Consider the following 18,751-nt stretch of genomic DNA (forward strand, 5'->3'; position numbering starts at 1 on the left):
CCAAATACATTCTGCTCTGTCTAGCAAAGTTAAACTAACTTTCTAACCCCTATTTAAAAAATGGTATTGCCCTCTTTTGCAATTCTATTATTTCCTCCATAGAAATTTGTGCCTTTTGACTTTCCTGTTAAACCAATTATACTTTCTAACTGGTTCCCTCATTGAATGCATAAAATAAAAATTTTAACATATGCTAATTTTTATACCCACATGAATCATGATTTTACCTTTTATAGAAAATTCACACTTAATGGTTTTGGTGGTTCCACTAAGATGCCCAGTGGATTCACCTAACAGAACCAAGAAAACTTTATAGTCAGAGAAGTGCACTCATGGGCAATTCAGGTTCGAGAGGGTCTTTCCTTTGGCTCACAGAGGTAGATCCAAAGAGCCAGTGGAATTTTGCTCCTCTCTCTGTTTCAAATTTTAATTTCCCCCTGTACGAATTTTCTGATTCTGTTTTGGTTTGGGTTGGCTTAAAGCTAATAATTTATTCCCCATTGATGGAAGTAATGTGTGAGAATTTAGTTTTATGACCTGATTATTTGATGACTTCTGTAAAGGGATTCATGGTTTACAGAGCTTTCTGCTGGCTAAGAGATGGCAGAGAATCTGGTGTGCTAGTCTTTTCTGTTTATTTTCTATTTGGAGTTCTTGCAGAAACTAACTCAGAAATGTTTAAGAATCAAGATCACATACGTTTTGTGATAAATCTTTGGCAAATGAGACAAGGTTAATATTATTGGTTTAATAGAAAATTGATGTCTTTTTTGATTTACCAGAATATGACAATAATGTAAATACAGGTTTTTAATTCTACTTTGGTATCTTTTCTGTAATTTTTTTTTTAGCAGTACTGGGGACAAAGCCCAGGGGTTCTCTACCATTGGGCTACATCCCCAAACCCTTTTATTTTATTTATTTATTTAATTTTGAAATAGGGTCTTGCTAAGTTAATAAGGCTGGCCTTGAACTTGCAATCCTTCTGCCTCAGTCTCCCCAGTCATGGGATTACAGGTGTGCAACACCATGCCAAGCCCTTGGTCTCTTAAATAGGTTTACTGATTAAATAAACTTGCCTTACTATATGTCTAAGATTATAAAAAAGGTAAACTTATGCTTACCCATATCAAATCATTATTCTGATAGACTTTATTTCAACAGAAATTATGCCTTGTCATATGTCATCTTTAAAGATAATTTCTAAAATCTATAGGTAACTTAAAACCTTGGACTGACACAAAGTGGATTTAATTAATGGATACTCATTAGATAGACAGTAAGATAGTATCCCAAGATAGTAGGATAGAACACTGAAATACTGATTACTAACTATAACTTCAGGTTTATATCCTTCTGCTTCTCATTTTTATGAGGCTATCTCTTTGAGGCTATAATGAATGTGCTCATTTCTGCCACTTTGAAAAGCGTATTTGAATGATGTGGATAGCTGAGGAAAGCTGGGTTGGGAGTATTTACAAGCTCTGCGAGTCTGCTACAAAATGCTGATATACGACAGTGCACAATTATGCATCCCCCAGTTTTCTCTGTGAAACTGCCGTCAGTTACTTTGGCTAAAAGTTATAATGAATATGTGGTTTAGACTATATTTAGGAACTATAGTTTCAGATAAATACAGCTGTGTATTTCTATTTTTTTGAGGAAAATTAAAAATAATTTTGGTCTCCAGACCCATTTGTGTTCTTCAAGTTACTGAGGACCCCAAATAAACAAAACTTTCTGAGATTTCACAGACAGTGCCTGTAAAATTGCAAGGATTTGGCCTTTCCTCTTATAAAAAGAAAAGTACTAGAAATAATTAGATTCATTTCATATTTTATTATTGATGTGTTACAGAGAAAGGTTGTCAAATCTGAAGAGAGGCTAGTTTAAATGTGCTTGAGAAAAATCTTATTACAAAACAGTCTCAGTGTTGTTTTGTCTGATATTAAGACAAGAGTACACTGTTTTCAATGGTTATAATTTCAGTTATTATTTCATATCAGTTTTATTGTGATGTAATTCACATGCCACACAACTTAACCACTTAAAGTGTACAATTTAATGGTTTACTATGTTCACGGAGTTATGCAAACATCATGACAACAATTTTAGAACATATGCATCACGTCAAAAAGAAATTCTGTAACCATTAACAATCATCTTTCCTGCTATTGAGCCAGATTTGCCTGTTTTGCACATTTAATATAAGTGAAATATAATATATGTGATTTATTTATTTATTTATTTTGGTACTGGGGACTGAACCCAGGGCACTCTACCAACAAGCTACATCCTCAGCCCTTTTTCTTTTTTGAGTCAGGGTCTAACTAATAGATTAGCACCTTGCTAAATTGCTGAGGCTGGCCTCAAACTTGGGATTCTCCTGCCTCAGCCTCCCAAGTTGCTGAGATTACAGGAGTGTGCCATCACATGTGTGATCTTATGTTACTGATTGTTTTCTCTTAGCACAGCATTTCAAGATTCTATGTTGTGCTGTGTATCAGTATTTTATTGCTTGTTATTATCAAATTTTATTCCATTGTATGAATATAACACATTTTATTTATCCATTTATCATTTGATGAGTATTTGGGTTGTTTCCTCTATTTTGACTATTAGGAATACTGGTATTATAGAAATTCACTTATACAAGTTTTTGTGTGGGCATATGTTTTCATTTTTCTTCGGTATATATCAAGAAATAGATTTGCTAGGTCATATGATGAGTCTCTGTTAACTATTTTTACATCCACTCTGTTTAATTGAGGACTGCCTTCCAAAGTGGCTGCAACAATTTGCATTTCTATCAGCACAGTGTGATGGTCCCAGTTTCTCTACACATTTGCCAACACTTGTCCTTTTTTATTATAGGCATACTAATGAGTATGAAATGGTATCACTTTATGACATCAATCACACTTTTATATGTGTATTTTGTTCTTGGAGGAATATTTATTCAAATCCTGTGCCCATTTTGTAATTACGTTACCTATCTTACTGTGTTATAAGAATTTGTGTGTGTGATTGTGTGGTACTGGGGAATGAAACTAGAACCTTGTGTATTCAAGGTAAGCACTCTAATGATGAACTACATCTCCAGGCCCTTTCTATTTTGAGACAGGGTCTTAGTAAATTGACAAGGATGGCCTTGAATTTACAATCCTCCTGCTTTAGGCTCCCATGAATTGGGATTATAGACATGCACCACTGTACCTGGTCAGACTTTATATACTCTATGTACAAGTATCTTATTAAATATGGGAGTTAAAAATATATTCTCTCATTCTGTTGATTATCACTTTCTTGATGGAGATCTTTTGGAGTAAAAGTAGAGTAAAATGCAAATTATCTAAGTTTTCTTTTGTTATTTGAGTTTTTTTTTTGTGTGTGTGTGCATGCCAGTGTGTGGTGTGCATGCCCATGTGTGTGTGTGTGTGTGTGTGTGCATGCCCATGTGTATCCGTATGTTATATCTAAGAAGGCTTGGCCTATCCCAAAGGGATAAAAATTTAATCCTTATATTTTGTTCTAAGAGCTTTATTGCTTTAGTTCTTATACAGATCTGATCCATTGTTGATTAATTTTTATGTGTAGGATATGAGGAAGAAGTCCAAATTTATTCTTTTGTATGTGGGAATCCAGTTTTAATATTTGAAAGTAATTTTCATTTTAATCAAATATGACCATGTATTTTTAAGAAACTAAGGTTATAGATTTCATGAAACCAATGCTCACAAGGCCCTATTGGGTACACTGGTTTGAAACTTGACCTATAGGGCTCCCAGTCTTCCAGGTTAGTACAAAAATTCATTTCCTGGCAAACCTAGGTATTATATAATATATGGGGGACTTGAAGAATAAAGGAAGTCACCCAAATTTATAGGAATTGCAGTTAATATCTATTAATGAAGTCTTGCCCATTTTTGGCAGGGGTAGGGAGTGATCTGGGGAATGAACCCAGAAACACTCTATCTTTATAGGATTATAAGTATGCACCACCATATTTAGCTTCTTACCCTAGTTTTCTAGCCTTTGGATAGCATTAATAGACTTAAAAAACCTAAGATACTTTATAAAAATTCCCATAATGCAAACTTAAGAAAATATATATAGTAATACACTATTTTTGCTGTTCTTATGTAAATTATCATGCCAGATCTACTTACATGAATCTTATTTTGTGATCAAGAGTAATCTTTTGAGATTATTCTTATCAAAAAAGGAAAAACTAGGAAAAAATGTGTTTCAATGGAAACTACACATTATCTACATATAGTAAATCCCACAGTATCAGATTCTAGCCTTTTATAATCTTTGAGCTATTTTACAACTCTTTGTAAATGGATAAACTTGTACATTCCATCTTGTCTGATTGGGTTTCAATTGACTCTCCTTCCTCCCTTCAAGGAAAAAAAAAATCACATTTTTCTCCATTTACAAGTCCATTCCTTTATTCCATAAAAATGTGAATCTTTTGGCTTTCCCTTGGAACCAGCATAGCATGTATCTGGTTCCCTAATCAAATAAGTGAAGTAAAATTTTTAACACTTTTTTTTTTTTCAATCTGTAGGAGAGTCATGATTTTGCCCGCCACCCTCCCCCACCCATAAATTATCTTTTTACAACACATTTTAGTGAAATGGAGATGAAATCAGGTAAGAGAGAAAGGGATGCAAAAATATAAACATTTTGAATGTATCTCATTTGAACAATTTATAGACAATAAAGCAATGTTTCCGAGTGACAATCAGAGTGAGACAGGGTTGGGTAAACAATAAATAATGGAAAAAGAAATTAAAATGATCAAAAGCAGGTGAATAAATGACTAATCTGCAATGGCCTCAAAACCCTAAATTTTAAAAAAATTAAATTTATTTAGGACCTTGCACATTTTAGGCAAGAGATATCTACAATTAATCTACTTTTCCAGTCTTACCCCACCCCCAACTTTTTTTTCCCCATTTTTATTTTGAGAAAAGTTCTTGCTAAATTGCCCAGACTGGATTGCCATTTGCCATCCTCCTGCTTCAACCTCCTGAGTAGCTAGGATTATAGTCATGTCCCACCATACTCAGCAAGTACTATGTGTTCTTATCTAAGAGACGAGTAAAGACGTGAAAGTGGGCTGCTTTCCAGTGCAGGAAGGAGGTAGCAGCTAGGTATATTCCTGCTTTGACTTAAATACAAGTAACCTTTATTCAAACATTTCTTCTACATATTTAATCAGTGAAATGCTTGCCCAAGAACATGATGATACACGTTCAAGAATATTTCTAGCACAGTAATAAATGTCTATATATTCCAGCCAATCTGGAGGTTGAAGCAAGATTGCAAGTTTGTTTATTTGTAGTACTATTGCAATAGAAAGCTTAAGAACCCTCTAAGTGTCCAATAACAAGGAATTGCTGAATAAAATAGTATAAAGATTCTTTTTTTTAATTTAAAAATAAATATACACACACAGAGAGTAAGTATCTTAGAGGGACAAGACTATGGAAGTCTACTCCAGATTTTTTTTTGTCTTTTGTATTTTATTTTATTTATAAATACTTATTTATCAAAATTATAGCAATAATATAAGATAATCTTATCTTTTGAATTTGATGCAGTATCATTTCTGCTCTTCCCTTATTTCAACCCTTTCATATAAACTAACTTATCTTTTCAATTTACCAATGGCAGCTTACCAATGGAGGGGTGGGGAGGGATATAGAACAGTATCCTGGATTTGACCTGCATGGGTCAGAGAGTTTTCATTACTCACTAGTCACTAAAAAGATTTTCTATGGGGTGCACACAATATCCAGACAAAGACTTAATAAAGATCCACACATCCTTCTAAACCAGTTATACCATTTATCTAACCAACTAATGAAGGCCTTAAGGACTATGAAATATGGTGTATGTGTCTATCTATATATAATCTTAAGTTTTGGGGTTTTGTTTTGTTCAGTAGCATTGTTGTATGCCATAGAAATCAAGAGAGCATCCAGGAGCAGTGGTTCATGAAGTAATGTAGTAACTCCAAAAGCAGGAGGACCACAAGTTTGAGGTCACCCTCAGCAACTGAGTGAAACTCTCAACAACTTGGCAAGACCCTGTCTCAAAATAAAAAATAAAAGGGATGGGGATATAGCTCAATGGTAAAGGTAAAGTGTCTCTGGGTTCAATTTCCCAGTATAAAAAAATAAAACAGAAAAGAAAATCAAGAAAGCAATCCAATTTATAATAGCATGAAAAATATTTAGGGGGCTGGAGTCGTAGCACTGGGTTTGATTCTCAGCACCACATATGAATAAATAAATTAAATAAAGCTCCATCAACAACTTAAAAATATTTTTAAAAAGTACTTAGGAAAAATTTTTGCTAAAGAGGTGAAAGATCTCTACAATGAAAATTATAAAACATTGATGGAAAAAACTGAAAAAGACACAAAAAAGTAAAAAGACACCCAGGTTCCTTACTGTTTTGTTTTTGAGAAGGGAGGTTTTTTTTTTTTTTTTTTTTTTTGGTATAGGGTCTCAGTATGTTGACCAGGCTGGTTTCAAACTTCTGAGCTCATGTGATCCTTCCACTTAATTTTATTTGGAAATGACTAGACGTCTTTTGACTAAAGTGTCCATTGAAGAATTGATAGATGATGTGTGGCTAAATAATCAGAATAGATATCATATAAATAATCACTTACAAATGAATGTAATTAAAATGAAATAATTCAAATAGGATTTGTATGGTTTGTAAATCAATGTACTTCTGTGGACTTAATTGATTTCAAAATGCATATATCTTCTTTTATTTTAAAAAAAGAGTAATTTAAAGTAGTTTTTCATAGGTGTACAACATATTATCCTTTTAAGAATTTAGATTTTAAGTTACATTAAAATGCTACAGGAAATGGATTTGACCAGGCAAACAAACCAATGTCATGGTCATTCTCCATAAATGCCATAGCAAATAATACTTAACATTTACCATATTTAGAACAATGAAATTACTTCTGTCAGATATGCCTCCAAGCAACCCAGTTAGGTAGGTAATGATTATCCTGGTTTAACAGGGGATGATTTGCAGCATTGAGTGAGAAAATGATTGAATCCAAATTACCCCAGGAGTCAGAGTCAGTATGCCAATCAATATCCCTGAGGATAATTCCATAACATCTTCAGTGTTTACAAAGCCATACTTTGGAGTCTTTTATGTACTGAAAACAATTTTAGAGGAAAAAAATACATACAATACATACATATAAACAGTGGAATGAGTTAGACATCAATACCCTAAGTACATGTATGAAGACACAAATGGTGTGAAAATACTTTGTGTACAACCAGTGACTTGAAAAATTGTGCTTTATAGGTGTAACATGAAATAATTGCATTCTGCCATCATGTATAATAAATTAGAATAAATAATTTAATAAAGAAAAAAATATGTCTCAGCTTATTTAGGTTGCTATAACAAAGAACATACTGAGTGGCTTAAATAAGAAATATCTATGTCTTACAGTTCTGGAGGCTAGGTATTCTAAGACCAGTTACCAATGCATTGTTTAGTGAGTCTAATGAGGACCCGCTTCCTGATTCATAGATGGTGACTTCTACTGTGTCTCCACCTAGTGGAAGGGAAAAGGGAGCTGGAGGTATCTCTTTCATAAGGGCATTAACCACATTCATGAGGCTTCTACTCTCATGCCTGATCGTATTCTAAGGGACCACCTCTAATACCATCATATTTGGGGTTAGAATGTCAAAATGCAAGTTTTGGGGAGGACACATTTAGCCCATCACAAAATCCTTTATTGAGGCTATATGTATAGACTAGATAACATATTAGTTCTCCACAGTTTCCATCCCAAATTTATTTGCTATTCACTAGACAGGGCTCCCAATTGCTTTCTATTTAACCCAACAAGAGGAAATAGGTGAATTGTAGAACAAAAACATAAAAGGAAATAGTTTAAACTTCTTGACAGGGTGGTGCATAGCTTTGTCTTCTGTGATCTAATTCTCTTCATACCACCTAGGATTGGACTCTGCACATAAAAACAACCTGTGGATATCCAGTAAGGGACTGAGAAGACTGGAATGGGTCATAAAGGAATATTGGAGATTCTATTTCCCAGGAGATCCCCAACAAATATTTATCTGCCTAGAATGAATTATTGGTGGGATGCCCTTGAGGCTAGAATATTAATAGGTAGCATTTTCAGGCTTATTAATTCTTGAGTAAATATTTTTCACCTTCATGGTTGGTTATAACATCTAAATAGTTAAATGCTACCTCATCTGATATGGTACTTGTCTGCCACACTCCCTTTTAGAGAAACTGATTTCCAAATAATTTCTCTTGTACATGCATTTTAAAGGTGTGTAATTAACTGATAACAGGTTGTTAGGTAGCTGATGAGGTGTGAACCAGCCTCTAATTTGTTTTCTTTATTTACAACTTGCCTTGCACTTGAAGATGACAGCATGGTGTTTTTCATTCCCTGCTTACTTCACCAGATTAAAAAGTGATTTGTGAAGCCATTTTTAATTCCTCAAATTCCATTAAAAAGGAATATCCAAGGGAGTCTTAATCAAGACATAATAGACACTAAAATGTGATCACACAACAGCACTTCTAATGTGGCCCTATTTCAGCTGTAATGTTCAGGGTTTGCCTTCAGTTAACTGAACTCAGCCCTAACACTGACCTACAACTTCTAAAATAATGTCAGTGCAGTTGGTACTGGGTTTATTGCAAATGTTTGCAGCTAACATATTTTATTGCTTTAGAATTTATCATATCACCCAAAGGGATAATTTGTCACAAAATTATTATTACTGTATTCTCACTAAAATTGTTTGTTTTCCCCTTCAAATTGCCTTGCCTTCTATTTAATAATAAATTTTTAAAAAATCAGATTGAGAAGAAATTAAAAGAAACATAGTGGAATGAGAATTTTTAAAAACACAAGACTAGAATACTGAAGACGCAGCTGAAACAAAAACAGCTAAATGTAGAATCCATATATAACCAAAAGGGGTAATTTGGAACCAGGGAGAATATTGAGTTATTGGATGAGTTTGAAATGAAAATAGAACTCTGTCCTTGCATTTTAAAATAATATAACTAAAAGTTAAGCTATAGAAGTTAAGCCACGGAATATATAACAATGTCATGTCCAGAACTTTTCACAACTCCTGGCTAAACAGTTAACCATCACGCTGCAAAGCACGGTTGTTAGGAAACTGGCAACATTTTTCTTTCAACCTATCAAAGCCTAAATCTGTATTTATATCTATCTGTTTTTTTAATGCAGACATGCCTCAGAGCATCAACTCCAGAAGCCACTGTGGTGATCAGTTAAAAAGCGATAATAATACAATACTTACTGAGCTCTTGATTTATGGCAGGCATTTTTTTAAGAGCTCTTCGGTGTTATCTCATGGAATCTTCATGATGACCCTATGAAGAGGACTATTAGGCTTCTCATTTTATAGACTAGGGAACTGAGGCCCAGATTTATAGTTAAAAGTAACTCCCCTAAGGTTACCTACTGCTTGGGAAATTAAAAAAAAAAAAATCTGCTATCAACTCCAAAACCTCTCCATAAAGATAGGAGAGGAAAAAATAGTTTTGTTATTGAATAAGCACTAAGCTACAATGTGATGCCCACCACAGGCACTCTACTAAGAGTTTGCAAAGACAAATCTCATCCTTTTATATAGCCAAACAGTTAACAACATTTCACATGTTTTCAAGATAAGCAATTAGTATTCAAGTAAGAGGACTTAACATTAATATTTGTCACATAGCTCATCCTAATGTTACCTGGTATTGTAGTGTTAGCTAACTGAGGTGATCCAGGAAAAAAAAAAAACCCAGGCTTATCATATCTTAATGACAGGAGGTAGTTTTGAAACTTAGAGCATGGTATTTACCAAAGTTAGTTCCTATTTCCCCCCCCGAAACTAGTAGGTAGGGCTACTAGTTCAAAGAGATAACCCCCAGGTCCCTGAGAAAGGCATTCCTGGGTCATAAAACTGACAGATCTGGTTTCAAAAGATTTATAACTTTAAAAAAATCTTTGTTTTATATATTTATTTTTATGTGATGCTGAGGATTAAACCCAGTGAAATCACATGCTAGGCAAGTGCTCTACCATTGAGCTACAACCCCAGCCCCTTTATACATTTTCAAGAAAGAGGAAAGTACTTAAAATTGGAAGTTTTCTTAAGTAAATGCTTTAAGAGAAAGAAGGAAGAGAGGTCTCCTTATATTCAACAAGGAGAGTTAACCCTCTTATTTTTATTTTCTTTTTAAAATTTTCAGTGCTGGGGATTGAACCTAGGGCCTTGTGCATAACAAGCATACCCTCTACCACTGAGCTATACCCCTGATTCTTTAGCTTCTTCTTATTAATTTGTGTATGTCCATACAATAGCTAATAAATAGTGAAGTTATAATTGAAGCCCAGATAGTCTTGCTAAAAAGTCTTTTTAAAAAATCATATAGTATACTAACTACTTTTGTAAGCTTCCTTCTTGGCTTACTGGAGGGAGGGGATGGACTGAGGGAATTCACATATTCACTCAAAAAATATTTATTGAGTGCTTATGCATTTTGTTAGGCATCAAGGGTCCAATTATGAATAAAATACACAAGAGTTTTGCTGTCATAACATCTCCACCCCAGCACTCAGTGTTGGGGTGGAGATGTTAGGGAGCTCATCAGCCATGAACAAGTGAGTGCAGAAAGGACAATGAAGGCTGTAACCTCCAGGGAGGACATCAGACATAGCTATCAAAGAGAGTCTACAGGTCACAGGATAGGGAATCACAGGGAATTATCAAAACAGACAAACATCTGGAAAATGGGAAGTGCTCTGCCAAACGTCCCTAAACCATATTTAATTATAACCCTTAAGGGAAGCATCACTTCATGATCATGTCACACCTTCCTCTTGTGATCAGATCATCATGGCCCTCACAGAGGAAATTACTCAAAACTATACAAAAGGTAATAAATCACTTGGGGCTGGGGGGGGATAGGAAACTAAGGCAAGAATGAAGGACCCCCCAACCTTTAAAAATCCAAGACTCTGTAAGACCCTTACCTTTCTCTCTGGAGGCAGTCTGTGCAGAGACTATAGAGTATGTTATCTTCATTTCTTACTTTTCTAATAAACTCCTGTCTACTTTGTACAACTCATTTGAAAATTTTCCTGGGGGATCAGTTACTTCGTTTCTGCAGGCCCATCTCCTCTGCAACAGACTCATATTAAAAAAAAAAAGGTTTTGAAATCTACTAAACAAATACAGATTGAGGAAAATAAAAAGTACAAGGTATTTTGAGAGCATATTATAGAGGGAATTTGAACTAGTTTAGGTGGTCTGGAGGGCTATTTAAGTTAAAAACTGGAATTGGTTTTCTTGTTTGGTTTTGGGGTGTTTTGTGTTTTTTTTTTTGTACTGGGGATTAAACCCAGGGGCACTTTACCACCAAGTTACATCCCCAGTCCTTTTTATTTTTTATTTTGAGACAGGGTCTCACTAAGTTGCTTAGGGCCTTGCTTAGTTGCCGAGACTGGCTTTGAATTTGTGATCCTCCTGCCTCAGCCTCCCAAGCCACTGGAGTTATAGGATGTGCCACTATTGTCAGCAAAACTAGAGTTTTTATGGAGAGGAAAAGACGACAACAAAAGGTTGATTTCAGTTTGGGGTACTAAAGAGATTGGGAAAAATAAGATTTTTAAAACATGTATGCCATGTTCTTTGAAGGCTTATTCTCCCAGAGTGAAATGATTTTTTAAATTTTAATTTGTTATATATGACAGCAGAATATATTACAATTCATATTACACATGTAGAACACAAGATTTCATATCTCTGGTTCTACACAAAGTAGAGTCACACCATTCATGTTTTCATACACATACTTAGGGTAATGATGTCCATCTCATTCCTCCATGGTGAAATAGTTTTTGATAGCACATATTGACAGGACACTCGCAGAGTCTATGCAAAGTCCAAGGACCACGCCACACACCGGAACGTCACGCAAGAGATGTATTGTTGGTAACAGGAGGCACACTGACAAGGCTGTCCCTCCAAGGAGAGTAGCAGCCTGTCAGCACTCACAGAGCAGCTTTAGAGCCAAGAGGAATCTCATAAGCTGCTTAGGAGTTTCATCTGGGGTGGGGTTGATAGCAGGCACATCTTCTTACGGGAAGTTAAGCAGCTTTGCCTCAGAATCAAAACTTTGGAACCTCCAGATAAAATGGCTCCTGACCTAAAATGGTGAATCTGATGCATATATATATATATATATATATATATATATATATACACACACACACACACACACACATATATATATATATATACATACTGGCTTTGCACATATATATATGTGTGTGTGTGTGTGTGTGTGTGTGTGTGTATATATATACATTTTAATTATCCTTGATTAACTAGACTATCTTACAACATATAGGGAAAACAGTAGAAAACGAATAACAATGGAAATGTCTCTTGTCTATAGTAATGGGATGATTCTTTTCCACAAAAGAGCAAGTAAAAGCTGAGGCTGTAGCTCAATGGCAGAGCACTTGCTTAGCATGGCACTGGGTTCAATCCTTAGTGCCAAATAAAAATAAACAAAGGCATTCTGTCCATCTACAATTACAAAATATATATATATATATATATATATATATATATATATATATATATATATATATAAGTTATCTTGTCTGGCAGAGTTAACAGTTTTTAAAATATATGTATTTTAATTATACATGGGCATAATACCTTTATTTTACATATTTATTCTCATGTGGTGCTGAGGATCAAACCTGGTGCCTCACACATGTTAGGCAAGTGCTCCACCACTAAGTTACAATCCCAGCCCTGGTAGAGTTAAAACTGATTTCTAACTTTAAGAAAAGATAATCCCAAAAGATTACATTTTATTGATCTATAGAATATCAGCTAATTTATATCTATTAACAAGTTCATTTCAGCATTTCTGGTAGCCTATTTTATATCTGTTATTTAAATATTTCTTTGAACTGGTTTTGTTAGAATACAATGCTGCATAGACATGTGCAAGGGAGATTGGGAAAGGAAATTTTGTCCCTGTTCCTAGGCTGCCCCCAGCTGACTATTACACCACCCAGGGATCCAGGGATCACTTCTTGTGGCCAGACAGCTCATTGTCAATATGGAGAAAATGGATATAATATATGCTAGAAAAATTTCCAAGATGGTGAAATTGGCACAGGTATACTAAGCCATGGTGGGAAACTGCAGTGACTGCCCCAAATGCATACTACATGAGAAGGGAGGTTCCCAAACCAGACATAAAACCTCTCCTCTTATGATACCCCAAGCCAGTTTCAAGGACTGCTCTACATACCTCAGAGTGTTACTTTCATTTCACTAAATAAACTTTTTATGGTTTTCTGTGTCTCTCAACTGAAATCAATCTTTTGGAAAGACAAAAACTGACAAAACCTCTGCCAAGTAACTGTTTTTATATATTACTAGTTTCCTTATTAATTAATGAGTTAAAGAGACTATTTAATATGTCTTAATTTTATATTTTATAAGAGCCATAAGTATACCTGTTAGCTGCCAGGCCTGCATTTTTAGGGGCAGGCTCTTATACTTTACAGGACTGGAGGGGCAATATGCCTTGAAAGTTGGATTTTTATGGGTTTTTTTTTTTTTTTTTTTTTTTGCTTTGTTTTATTTTTCATTTTAATGGCGGCCCTTTGGAGAGACTTACAAGGAACCAAACAAAACCACCAAGTCACTCATTTTTTTTTTTAAGGTGACTTTAAGTTTACTATGCTTTTTATAATACTAAATTCTCAGGATGTGATACTGGTCAAATTATAATTGTTATATTGTGTGCTTATATAAATGTGTAACCAAAAATCCCATCAGTATGTACAACTACAATACACCAGTAGAAATGTGGAAAAAAGAAAATAAAACACTTCTGACAAATAATACTAAATGCTCCACCCAGAAGCATTGGTGTCTGCCATTTTTTTTTACATGTGATTTATGACCTCAACTGGGCATGCTCAGGGATATCCCCACGGTTACATGTGATGATGAGTTTTTCCTATATGAATATATAAATTTCCTCAAAAAGCCCCTCTCTTTCTTTGCTCACAGGAACACTGCTTTGAAAACTATCCCCCGTTCTCTCCTCACTTGCTAAAATAAACTCCCTCCACTATTTTATTTCCTAGTTGCACTTACTGGCTTTGCACTCACCAAGAGGCAAACTCATTGTGTTACATACTTTTTTGAAAATTATAGTCCAGCAACTGTGATGTAAGTTCTTTTATCAGATGTTCAGGTAAGGGCTCTTCTGGTTTGACAATAATAAAAACACAGTTGTAACCATGTTTCCATTTTTCTCCTCTACACAGATGTTACACAAAATTTTCATCAATTCTTCAAACTCTCACTCCAAAAATCCTACTCTAAGAACTTTTATTAAACTCATTTGAATCCTAAATAAATAGCAACTTTAACAGAATTCCCGGGAAAAATGTGAAGCAAAAAATAAATATAAATAAATAAATAAACATATATATATATATATATATATATATATATATATATATATATATATAGAGAGAGAGAGAGAGAGAGAGAGAGAGAGAGAGAGAGAAAAGACTCTAAATTTCCATAAATCCCACTTAGATTTTTAGGTAGTTTTGAGAAAAATATTCACTATTATTTATCTCACATCTATTATTTCCTTTAAATCTCCAGGCACTTTTCCCTCATTTTGAATTTCAGTGCAAATTGGTTCATTGCCTGCCCTCCCCATCTTTCCCCCTTCTAGATCATTCTTCTAATCCCACCCCTCAGGGTTTTCTTGAGTCACATTGTATTCTTTATTTATTTATTTATTTTTTTACTGGGGATTGAACCCAGAGGTGACTTACCACTGAACCACATCCCTTGCCTATTTATTTATTTCTGTTTTAAGACAGAGTTTCACTAAATTGCTTAGAGCCTATGTTGCTAAGGCTGGCCTTGAACTTGTGACTCTCCTGACTCAACCTCCCCAGTCTCTGGGGTTATAGGTGTGCACCACCTTGCCACACATCACACTGTATTCTTGGATTCCCTCCCACTAACATTTAAAGAAAAAAAGGCAAAATTTTAAACAGAGCACAGAAAGTCCAACCCACTTCTTCCATTCTAATTCATTGCTCATTGGAAGAGGAATGAAGTGATCTTATCTTGCTAGTTGGTATTGCTGGGTAAGTGGTGTTCATTTTCTGAAATACATCTAGATTTAGGACAAATAGAGCTGCTATTAAGTATGTTAACACTTGGATCACTGTGAAGTTCTGGAATGAAGTGGATAAAATTAAAACAGAATATATCTTTCTTTATCTGTTCAGGCCACTATTTTGGAGGCTGTGAATCCAAGATCAATGTGCCAGCAGATTTGGTTTCTGGTGAAGACCTATTTTATGGTCCATAGAAACCATTGTCTTCTGGCAGTGTCCTCACATGGTGGAAAGGGTCAGGGGTCTCTCTTAGGCTCCTTTTAGAGGACACTAATCCTATTCCAGAACTATTTGCTCTCATGATCTAATAACTACCAAAGGCCCTGTTTCCTAATTTCACCCCCTTGGGGGCTAGAATTTTAACATACAAAATTATGGGGTGACAAAACATTAAATATATAGCAACTATGAATTATTTATAATAAATCAAATTGAAATAAAACATCAAAGAAATTATAGGAAAATAATAGAATAAGTAAGAATTTTAAAATATCTTGTATTAATCAGCAGTGCCAATCAATAATAATTAACCTTAACAGTTAGAGTTTTAACTTTAAAATAATATTGGAATACTAAATATTGCAATGTTATCTTATTATTTAAAATGACTTTCCTTTAAAATTTGAATTTGATATCACCTCTATAGTTTAACATCTTTCACGTAGCTTCCCGTATTTTAGATAAATAACAAACTTTAAAAAATTGAGGCACCCTATTCTTTCAGCTTTATCTTGTAGCCATTGCCCTTGCTCATGATTTGAAGAATGGAAAGATGAGGAGGAGGAGGGTAAAAGACGCATTGTCAGCATACAGCACTTGCAGATTCTGTCTCCTTCCAGGATAGCATTAGAATTGGCTAAGCCTGTATATGCAAACATAAATTCCTTAAGTAACAAAATGCTTAATTTGCTTTTGAGGAGAAGCCTCCAGAATTCATTTAAAGATGCTTTGAAACTGGCTTTTCAAGAATGCATGTGCACAGAAGCAGCCAGCTCATCTTGTCCTTGATCTTTTGACATCACAAATTCAAAATCTTCTCTTAGAATGTAAGTGTAGTGCTCCCCCCACCCCCCGCCCCCGCAAGAAGTGCACATCCTGTAAAGAGACATGGTGTCTATATACACTGGTATGAAAGAACCAAGACTTTCCCCTCCTCACTACCCAGTCAGTAAGCAGAGTCTCCTTTTTCTCTTTTTTATAAATTCTCCTGATACCAACTGATTCCCATAACAGATATGAGCTTTCTTCTGTGCTATGGTCAGCTCACATTTAAAAATCCCATGCCTAGTATTGATGGTCAGCCCACAATTAAAAAATCCCATGCCTAGTATTGACTTCTAATACCTAGCTTTGAAATGAACCCTGTTTTCAAAGGATAATCATTTATTTATCTTTAATAAAAAGAAATTCACTCTGGACACACTTTAATATAAATTCATTAATTAGGCACCATCTAATTTCTTATTAATTTTTATTAATTTTTATAATTAATTATTATTTTCTTATTAATTTCCAATTTCATCAGAGGCTTTGTTTCTGCCTCCACATGCCAGGCAACCAGGAGTGGAAGCCAAGGATACCACTCCCTACCACTCCCCACTATGGAGAAATTGCAGACAATGTGTGTGTGTGTGATTGGGGGAGAATTATATGATGTGGGTGATTCAAAAAACTGCTGTACCCCAACCTGATATGGCTTGCTAGAAAATGAATTCCACTATTAAGAATTTCTAATCTAGGGGTTGGGGTTGTGACTCCGCTGTAGAGCGCTCGCCTAGCATGTGCGAGGCGCTAGGTTGATCCTTAGCACCACATAAGAAATAAAATAAAAGTATTGTGTTCATCTACTACTAAAAAATGAATATTAAAAAAGAATTTCTAATCTACTAAAATAAAACCTGAAAGAAGATTAAGACCTGAAATTGGGGATATGGGGATTGGTGAGAAAAGATGGAAAAGGCTATAAGATTGGATGTTGTTCAGAGATAATAAACTTGGACAGGACATCAAAACAGAGGGCTTGATGAACCCTAGAACCTTGGAAAGGAGAGGTGATGGGTGGTGTGTATGGAAAAAAGAAGGCATACAGAGTGCTCAAGATAAACTTAATCCACTCTTTTTACCAGAGCCAGGAGTGCTCTAAACCTGGGGGAGAGAGGTTCTTTGAACATAATGGGGAAAAGCCTGTATCTAAAAGTATTTGCTGAGAAGGGTGGTCCACAGATTTTCCCTGACTGCTCAAAATAGTTTAAGAACCTCTGAGGCTTAGCCCTTTTCTTGTTATTAGTACTTTCCATACTATATTTTCCTTATCAATGATCTTTCTAAAAAACTTTTCCAATTTATTCTTTTGACAAAACTTTTATATCTTTGCAGATCTCTGATACTATTTTTAAATATACTCCTCATGAAGTCTGTCCTATTTTTCAGGGACTTTGAAGGAATGGGCTACCTAGAGAAAAATATCTGCAGTATAAGGTACAACTAAGGACAAGACCCCTACTTCAGCTTAGAATATCATGGTGGATTTGCTGAGAGCACTTATGGTGCATTTAAAATCTGCAAAATATTTAACAAACACACTCACCAGTTTTTGCCACAATGCCAGAGAAGAATGAAAAAGAAAAAATGAAGGTATTATAAGCATGATGGTGTGTTATTCTGCTGCCTTTTCTCTCAGACTACTCAACACGAACGAACTTCAATTCATCTTTTCCCAGGAAGATTGTTTGTAAATTGCATTAGGATGATTCTGGATTCTCAGAAAGGCTGGTCTGTCTGGACTCCTGGAGGCAGCTAGAGAAGCTCTTGTTTTTAATGTCATGTTCGTTTCTTATTTATTTAATATGTCAGTCAAAGTGGGAAATGGCTAGATATTTGGACATACAGCAGTATGTGGTAACATCTCTTTTTGTGTGAAGGACTTTAAAAGGGAGAGTACCTTGAAGTGCCTGATTTGGAGAAAGAGGTGTGTGTGTCTGTCATCAAGAGCTCTTAACTGTGTGCTTAACATTCTGCTGCATATGTTTTTAAGCATTCTACTCCATATTATTCCAGTTGTGTAGTTTCAGATTTTAATGGAAACAGTATAGTTCAAAATATATTCAAGTGCTCACTTCAGCAATACATACACTAAAACTGAAATGATACAGAGATGATTAGCATGGCTCCTGTGCAAGGATGATATGCAAATTTGTAAAGCATTCCATATTTGAAAAAATATTAAAAGTATTTTAGTGATTACAGAGCAGTCTAAATTCTATTTATCTCTACATTTTGGAAATGCTAGAAAAAAATAATTTATTCTCTACAAGACTGTTTCACACTCTGTCAAGAATGTTCAAGAAGAAAGAATACAGTTTCCATTTGTTTCTAAACAATCAAATAAGGGCTGTTCACTTATTTTGTTGTCAAATACAAAAAATAAATATACTG

At 34.8% G+C, this 18,751-nt stretch overlaps 1 non-coding gene across 1 annotated transcript; it reads left to right on the forward strand.

The window, feature by feature from the left end:
- The first annotated feature begins 18,424 nt into the window (after positions 1–18,424).
- On the forward strand, positions 18,425–18,531 carry LOC124086904 (U6 spliceosomal RNA). Its single transcript, XR_006849958.1, has one exon. It is a non-coding gene; the product is annotated as a U6 spliceosomal RNA (small nuclear RNA).
- The last annotated feature ends 220 nt before the right edge of the window (positions 18,532–18,751 follow it).

The sequence above is a fragment of the Marmota monax genome, unplaced genomic scaffold, assembly GCF_021218885.2.
Source record: "Marmota monax isolate L192 unplaced genomic scaffold, Marmota_monax_Labrador192_F-V1.1 WCK01_AAM20220418_F8-fsc00139, whole genome shotgun sequence".
Lineage (NCBI taxonomy): Eukaryota > Metazoa > Chordata > Mammalia > Rodentia > Sciuridae > Marmota > Marmota monax.